The sequence below is a fragment of the Lipotes vexillifer genome, unplaced genomic scaffold (assembly GCF_000442215.2).
Source record: "Lipotes vexillifer unplaced genomic scaffold, Lipotes_vexillifer_v1.1 scaffold1691, whole genome shotgun sequence".
Lineage (NCBI taxonomy): Eukaryota > Metazoa > Chordata > Mammalia > Artiodactyla > Lipotidae > Lipotes > Lipotes vexillifer.
The window spans coordinates 1,205,427-1,214,285 of record NW_006789046.1 but is presented as its reverse complement, the minus strand read 5'-3'; positions in this window follow the sequence as shown (position 1 = coordinate 1,214,285).

The window sequence follows — 8,859 nt, the reverse complement described above, 5'->3', positions numbered from 1 at the left end:
CCTCCTGAAGATGCGTCTTAGGAGAGTTCTGGTCCCACAAAGCCAGTGCCCGGACAGCAACCTGATGACTGCCCAGTTTCAGGGGCGAGCATGGACACCGCCACCCTAGGCCAGGTGGCCCCTTCCCTGTCTCCACCGCTCTGCTAGGGCCCTGCAGCCCGTCCACAGGGGTGTCCACCTCTGGCCTGGGGCCACCACTCTCTGCGCCTGCCACGCGTCCCATCACCTTTCCATGCTGTCCACCAGGTGGCAGCGGAGGCTCCCCATGTGGAGTCCCTGCCTACCAGCAACACCAGCACCCCACGTCTTCTGCAGACCAGAAGCTGAGACGCCGTGATCACATCTCCCTCAGGGCAGAGCTCGTCATCAGCACGAGCACGGCCGCAACCTCAGTCCTCTCTGCCCAGCTCGGGAGGCCGAGCTCCAGACGCTGCACTGGGAGCCTGAAGGCTGGAGTCTGTCCTGCAAAACACCACAGGGCCGTGCTCCGGCAGCTGACACCCCATGAGACCCTACCTGCCCGGAACCACTTGCAAGCCACCACCTCAGCTTTCCGGGAGGGCTGCACGGCAAGCCCACCACTTTCCAGCAGGGAGCCTATGCCTGGTGGGGAGCCTTGGCTTTGATTTTTCCTGAGGTGGAATCAAGGTCTCTGGGGTTTTCCTGGTGGGAAATTTATGAGCCAAGGAATGAAGGAAAATTACAACCGAATCCAACACCACCAGCCCCAGGGGTTCTGAAAACCCAAGACCTGAGGCTGCACAAAGGACTCTATTGGCTCCTGCGGCCGCAGAGAAAATCTCAAAATCTGGGTGAGAATTAACAGCAGATTCCAGGGGCTGAGCTGCCAGATCTCCACAGGGGCCTCGTTTCTGCCAGCAACAGAGCGACACCGCAAAGGTCACGTGGAGCCAGTGTCTGGTTGGACTGGGGGTTAAAGGTCACCAGGATCTGTTTAAATTGTTTTTCCCCCATGGATGGAATCTTCTCTTTGTTTGGACAGCTAGTCAACAGCTAAGGTTTTCCATGAACCTCTACAAAGATGTCTGTCTCTTCCAATTTTTGAGGGGGAAAAAAAGAGCCTAACGGGGCAAATGATATTCTCAAGCTTGACACTAAAATAATTTTTTTCAAAATCCTACTACTTTCTGACCGGACCCGTCAGTGAAGAAATTCCAAACCACTCCGTGCTTCCTGAGGCTTTGATAGCTCGGGCAGCAGTTTGAGTTCAGACAGCTGCCTGGTTCTTGACAGAAATGGGTGCCCCACCGTGTCCCTGCAGCCGGCATCAATTCAGCCCAGTCTTCGCTGGACCACCGTGGGGCCTCCTGGGGGGACCTGCCCAGGCATCTGGGCGGTTCTGGGGCTTGGGGTTTGCTTTCACTACAGACTGGACTCGGGGCGTCGCAGATTCTCCAAAGACCCCAGCCCCTCTGCTCTCAGGCTTCCTGCCACTTGCTGCAGGAGCTTGTGGTCAGACAAATAAACTCGGTCCCGCACAGGGGTCCAGCCAGCACCCCCCAGGCCCGTGGAGCCCAGCCTGGCCCCTCAGCCAGTTTTGCCTTCTCACTACCCAGTTTCATCACAGTCCTTCTAGCACGTTCTGGGGTGAGCCACAGAAGCAGGTGAGGGTGGTTATGTGCTACTCAAAGGGACGGGACCTCATGTTTCCTGAGCGCCCACCACCACTTGGGCTGGGTCCGTGGGTCACCTCACCTGTGGGACAGAGCCCCCTGCTGTCCAGCATCGGCGTCTGATGGCCACAGTGGCCATCCAGCATTGGCTGTCCCACACTGTGCAAACCCACAGGTTGACAGTGGGCCGATGTCTTCCTATGAGAGCAGTCTCGTTTGGTGTCCACATAGTCAGAACACGGAGAGCCCCCTCAATATCCTTGGTTCCCAAATACAAGAGAAACGGGGAGACCTGAATGCCAGGAAGAACAGAGGTGGGAGAGAAGCCCACACTGCAGGCCAGCAGCTGCTGCCCAGTGCGCAGGAACTGCCCATCTGGTCCCTTCCCACCTCCAGGGGACACACCTGGACCAGGCAGGCCCAGCTGCCTTAGGGCCTAGACAGGGAGACGACAGGCGGGTGGCTCCAGACCCCCATCTCCTGGGAACACCTGGCACCAAGGCGGATGTGCTCGCCTCTCCTGAGACCCGTACTCTGCTTCTCGTGCATTTGGGAACCGAGGACGTCACGGGGGCGGGGGCGGAGCTCTCCGTGTTCTGGCTGTGTCGACACCACACGAGACTGCCCTGATAGGAAAACATCCGCCAGTTGTCCAAATGCCACAGTGCTGGACAACCGGGGGTGGGGGTGGGGAGCGTCTGTCCCACCGTCAAGTTGACCCACAGACCCACGCGAGTCGGCCTCAAAGCTCCCCGTTCGGGAGCTGTGGGACCCTAGGTGGGGTTTTAGGACCTGCAGCAAAAGGAGAAAGTCAGATTTCAGGGCTGAAGACATTTTCTAGTCTGGCTTTAAATAAACATGGAATTTAAAAAGAGAGAGAGAGAGAGTGCAGAGCCCCCAGCAGCTGAAATTAGAAGCAGCAGCCTGGGCAGGGAAGCCATCTGCGCACGCGAGGCAGAGCCTGGGCCTCGCTAGCAGCGCCAGGAGCCGGCGCTGCAGGTACAGGTCTGCCCTCTCTGCCGGGACACCCAGGCTTGTTTCCTGGAGTGTCCTCTAAGTTCACGTTCCAAAGAACAGATTTCCTCCTCTCCGCTCCAAACATACCTTTGAGATCACTTTCAAGGCAATTTAAGTCATTTAAGAGGCAGAGTGATAAGAAAAAATGGCATTTCAGGGGTAAAGGAAGTAATTACATTGAGGGTGAAGCCAGCGTCTTTCCTCATCTTTCCCCTGAAGCCGAGTGACCACCGAGCCGGTGTGCCTGCGGTGGCCGGCCTGGGCACACAGCACTCAGCCCCTGGGCCCTTCAAGTCGCTCACCTCTGGCCTCCTGACCCAAAACGCCGTGTCCTTTTGACCCAGGGGCTTGCACGAGGGCCGACGCTGGCTTCCTTAGCTTGCGGTCTCCCCGCTCACAGAACCCTGTCGCAAGCTGGGTTTGCACATAAGGTGGTGAGTATGCCCAAGATGGGGGTGGGGGGTGTTTGGGTGGGCTCCTCGGCTGCCTGCCTTCGGCTTCCCCCTCCCCACCCAACCCAACCCAGACCTGGCCCTGAGCTTGGGCTGCCCTTCCCAGCCCTCCCCGTCCAGCTCTGGACACAAGGCCCAATCAGGCAGCTTGCCTTGGCGTCCTTCCTCTGACCCAGCCCTCCTGCCTCACCTGGGCCAGTACAGGAGGCCCAGGTACAGGGGCCTCTGCCCAAGGCCTCATCACCTGCCCAAGTTATCTAAATCTGCATTGTCAGTTAATATATTCGAACAAGCGAGTGGGTGACCGAGCTGGCAGACGCAGGATGACGCTGAAATGTAATAAGAGGGGGAGAAACACCGAGTGAAGCTGAGACTCGTCCTCGCCCCTGCGCTCACCCCCACGCTGCCTCCCACAGGCACCTGGAGTCACGCCGATGCGCCGGATTATGTAAGAGGGCCCGCTGCTGGCGAACCTCTCCCCACCCAGCCCAGTGACAGGGTGGCTCCTCCTCTGGCCCCTCCACGCTCAGTGGAAGCCTCTGCTGGCCCCGCCTGGGCCTGGCCAGTAGGGAAGCTCTGGGAACTTTCCAAGCTGCCTTGCTAAGAGGGTTGAAGCTAAACCAGGAAGGCCATGGGAGCCACACTCCTTCATCTCGGAGAGGGCAGAGGGCCCTGCTGGTCCAGGCGGCGCCCATGGCCGGGCAGATAGGCGTCCCCTCCTCTCAGGCGGGGCCCGGCTCAGAGGTCCTGCGAGGGCAAAGAGGGCAATGTCACTGATCCCTGGAGGCACAGGGTGAAGCCCGTGCCGTCTGCAGCCAACGTTTTGGTCAGAGAGATGAAAGCCTCTGAACCACGTTCAGCTCAAGGGGGAGCAGGTTTTGAGGAAAGAGCAAATCTAAGTAAAAGTCTGGGGAGGAGGGAGCTAAGAGCCGCATCTGGGTGGCAGAAGATCAGCCATCAGCTGGGCCCACGCCCCCCATGCCAGCCTCCTGCACAGAAGCCACGTGTCAGAGCGGGCCCAGGGCACCCTGTGGGGATGGCCACTGCTCTGCCTACTGAACCTACAGACACCAGACTCTGGGGTGAGGTGCAGGTGCCCTCCTTCAGACCCCCAGGCCAAATAGAGGCTTGTGCCAAGGTCATGGGTGCCAAGCCCTTTAGTAAACTTTACATTTTAGGATTGTTTACATTTACAAAATTACTGCAAAGATAGCCCACACCCAACAGTCTCCCCTATTGTCAACATCTCACATTGCTGTAATGTGTTTGCTACAATTAAAGGACCAACATGGAATCACTGTTGTTAACTAGAGTCTGGACTTTATTCAGGTTTTCTTAGTTTTTACCTCGTGTCTTTCTACTGCTTCAGGACCCGTCCCGGACCCCAGGTGACATTTAGTCATCGTGTCTGCTCGGGCTCCTCTTGGCCAGGACAGTCTCAGGCTTCCCTGGTTCAGATGATGTGCTGGGCAGGGATCTGCAGACTGTCCCTCTGCTGGGATTGGTGATGTTCCTCTCATGATAAGCCTGGGGTGATAGGTCTGGGGAGGAAGAGTACAGCGAAGTGCCTTTCTCAGCACGTCAAGGCCACGTACGGTCCCCGTGGCTCACCCTGCACATGTGCCCTGGCTGAGGCGTGCTCGTCAGCGTCTTCCTGGCACCTGTGCTCTCTGGAAGTCGCCGCACAGCCCACACTGAAGCTGGGGGTCTCCTGGAGCAGCCGCTGTAAAGGGCAGCTTCTCACGTGCTTTCCCACGGGCACTCGGGTGCTCTCTGGAAGGTCCTGTCTAACCACTGACGATGACAATCTCTAAGACACACCGAGGGCTCCCCATGTGCCGGGCCCAGTTCTCGGTGCTTTTTCTGCCACCTACACCTCGGCTCTGCCAACACCCTGCTCAGGTACCTTGCCTGCCTGGAATCTACCCAGGCCCCCATGGCCGTCACACTGCTGCTGTCCCAGCAACTGGCCCCGGGTACTGGCTCCCCGAGTCGGTGGTCATGCCGTCAGCAGCAGCCCTAGGTAGACGCCAGGCTTCGCCCTGTGGCAGGCAACATGGCCCTGCCTCATGCTGGACAAAGCCACAGTGTGCTAGAAGCCGCTGAGGTTACCTTCCTGACAGCAGGACACAGGCCTCCCCCCACCCCGGAACTTCTGGCTCCAGGCACCCCCATGCCTTCTTGCTGACAACGCTGACAGTGTGAAGAATGTGGGCCGAGGACCAAAAAGACAGTACTCTGGACACAAGTTGGACAGTTCTGCCCAGTGACCCTGCCCGGGCCGGTCGCCCAGAGCACCTGGCGTGGAAGGAAGAGGCAGCGATGGCCAGAGAGGATGGGGAAGATGAGACAGTGCCCATGCCTCCGCTCTCTCCTGCTCTGGAACTTTCTGGTTACTGATTACAAGTGCTCTAATCCAGGAAGGAGAAAAGGAAGAGGAGTTCTGATTGGGTGGATTCTTCTCTTAGAGAGACGGGGAGGCTGCCAGGAGGAGGGGGGCGGTGGAGAAACAGCTCCCTTGACAGGCACGAAATTTCCCTGTGATCTGAGACACATCGCCACCCCCTTAGGCCAAGCTCAGCAGAAACCGGGTTGGGCTGGTCAGAGAGAGAGATGGTGGTGAAAACCCTTCAAAGTTTTGCGGTCACCTCAGAAAGGGCTCCTTCTGTTTAGCAAAAATTCACAAATCCTTGTGCCTGCCTTGCCAGGAGAACAGCTTGCTTGAAAAGCAGAGGCTGTCATCCTGTAATTAAATCTGAGACCCCCCCCCCCATGTGACGTTGAAATGAAACCACTTACATAACGCAACTAAAAATAAGTTGATGAAGAGATGCACTTTGATTCTCCCTGCTTCTAGCCTTTTTCTCCGGGGCCACCCATGCTGGGGTCAGCTGACCCAGGGTCAGTGTCCACAGCACCACGTGGTCAGATTCTTGCCTCCGACCCCTGCTCGGCACCCTGTGTGCGCGAGGCCCCATCACCGGTGCACGGGGCAGAGGGACCTCAGGTTCAGAAGTGGGGTGCTGTGGGTCGCCATGGCTACACACCTCCCGCGTCGCTCGGCCCATGGAGGTGAGGACCGGCAGTAAGAAGTGACGGGAAACCAGCAGCAGGCAGATTCCAGCCCATCTGCTTTCTCAGTGATTCCTGATGAGCTGCTCATTTATAGAAAGCCACTCCCCGACCCCAAGTAGTGCAGGAAGAACAACACCCTGGTCCGGGTGAGAGCGGTGGGCTTGGGGTGCTGGGGGCTGAGTGTTCTGGCTGGTCCTGGCCCTCTTGCTAGTCCCTGCAGAGCAGGAGGGAAAAGCAAAGCCTCTCCATCATGACAATGGCTTCTTACTGGTCTTGGAGAGGGATGGGCCTGACCCCAAGTCTAAACAACCCCCGCGGCACTGACCACCAACCTCCAGGCAAGTCACTAGATCCCACAGCCCCCTGACGAACTCTCAGAGTCCAGGGGAAGGGAAGGAGGTGGGGTTGGTAAAGGTACCGAGACAAGCAGGCCCTCCTGACTCCCAGGAGTGGCACTGGGGCTGCCTTGGCACCCAGCCCACCCCCTGGCCCTGGGCACTGCTCAGGCTCTAGGTTCTCACCTGTGGTACTCAGCCCTGCCCAGACACTGCTGCCATCTGAAAGGCCTCCCACCTAAGAAAGGCCCGAGAGGACACTGGTGGTCTCCTGGCCCGAGGCTCTGACCTCCTCCTTGCAGCTGAAGGGGTGAGCACCCAGCGCTGGGCACCTCGGCAGGCTGGTGGCTGGGTGAAGCCGCCCGGTAGGGGGCGGACTTTCTTGCTGCGGTTCTCCAGGCCCAGGTGCGACCCCCTCGCCAGTCCTGCTCTGCACCTGCCATCAGCCCCGCGTTTCTCAGTGCTATTGGGCTCAACGCGCTTATTTTCACTCGCCCCAGGTGCTCTGTGAGCACACTTCTTACTGATGGCTTCCCTCCTAACTGTTCACCTCCTGCCCAGGTGTCAGCTGGAGGGTGCAGGCCAGAGGTGAGGCTGCAAAGCAATTAGCCCAAATCAGGCAGGCCAGGCTCTGAGTGGGTCTCCTGCCTCAGCTGCTACCAAATGTGAGCGTCCCATTGGGCAGGAGGAGGGCAGTCAGGAGCAGGACCTTCTAGAGGGTGGGGCGGGGCTCAGGGCCATGGAAGATTTTCTGGTGAGGCCCTTCTCCTTTCTCTACTGTCTTGTGGCTGATGGGAGCAGAGAGCCCAGGAGAATTCTCCCCAGGCTAATTTCCCTCCCAGAGTGATGAGACCCTGTTTTCTCCAGCCAGCCTCCACCCACCATTCCCCTGGTCCTGGTCACTCCACTCCCTTCGGACGAGCAACAGCTCTTGCCCTGCACCCACCCAGCTCCATGTTGGCTCGTGACTCCATGCAGGTCAATGGATGTCAGTCCTAGGGCTGGAAGGATGTAAGCGTGCGCTGCATCTAGCTGGCCTGGAGGAAAGGGAGCTGGGGGAGGAAGATGGGCCTGACTTCTGTCACCTGAGCCAACAACGCCCTCATTGTTAGAGCCAGTTTGAGCTGGCTTTCTGTTACTTGCAACCAAAAGAATCCCAGAAATTACTTACACCGGAATCTACCTTAAAACACTGCAAGCAATGAAACGGGGGCTGGTAGCAGAAAGGAAATTAAACCAAGAAGAATCTCTGTGAACGAAGGCTGGAGGTTAGGACAGAAGGCAAATGCTTCCTGAATATCCCTTCCATTTTCTTCAAATCCACGTGAAGCAGAGTGTAGTCCATTCAAGTCAATGACCCTGTGGAAGAAACCTGTCTTATGTCCCTGCTGTCTTCTGGACTCCCCCACCTGTCTGGGGTGGGGCGCGGGGGTGGGGAGGGAGTCTGTCTCCTGGGGCACCTGCCCTTGAAGGGATGACTGTCCAGGGATGGGACGCTGGCAGAGAGTGTCAGGTTTAATTAAAGGGAAACACTTAGATCTGGTGTTTTACGACGTAAAGCAATTAATTCCTCTACGTTAGTCTAATTTACGTAAATTTTTCTCCAAGGGAATTGTACGAAACCCTCTGTGCCAACTTGGTCAGCTTATTCAGCAGAACCTCCCAGGAATCGCCTTCAAAAACCAGGCATCTCTGACCCCTTGATTCACCTAGGAAAGTTCCCCCTCCCCCAGGTTTTCCCACCCCACCAGAGTCCTCCCTGCCCCCTTTCCCCTTGAGTCCTCCCTCCCCAAGGAAACTTCCCCCAAAGAGGATCTTCTGCCACTACGAGGGTCCTCTGTTTTCCTAAGCGTTCGCCCTCAATCCTTCCCACAGGACCGTCTCCCCACACCCTCTCCAGAATCTGCCCCCCAAATCCCCCCTCCTCAGAGTCCACTTCTGCAACCCAGGGCCCTCCCCTCTCCAGAATCCCAGCCTCAGGCCCCCCTCAAGATGCACCCCTCACAGGGTCCACCCTTCTCCAGCGTTCTCCCCAGGGTCCTCCCTCCCCAGAAGGGCTGGCCCAGGGATCGCAGCCACCCAGTGAACTCACCTACTGAAATGCCGGGTCGCGGCCGGACCCCCAGGGCACAGCAGCGGCCTCTCACCATCCTTCACCAAGCCCGTGCGGCAGGCATCCGAGCGCCCAGGGACCCTCCCCTACCCAGCGAGGGCGCCCGACCCCGACCGCGTTCGGGGAAGCGGCGCCCAGGACCCGGCCACCCCGACTCGCCACTTTGCTGAGTGCCTCCCCCACGCGCGTTCGCGGCCGGCGTGCCCCCCCTTCTGCTCCCTTCTTCCTGCGCC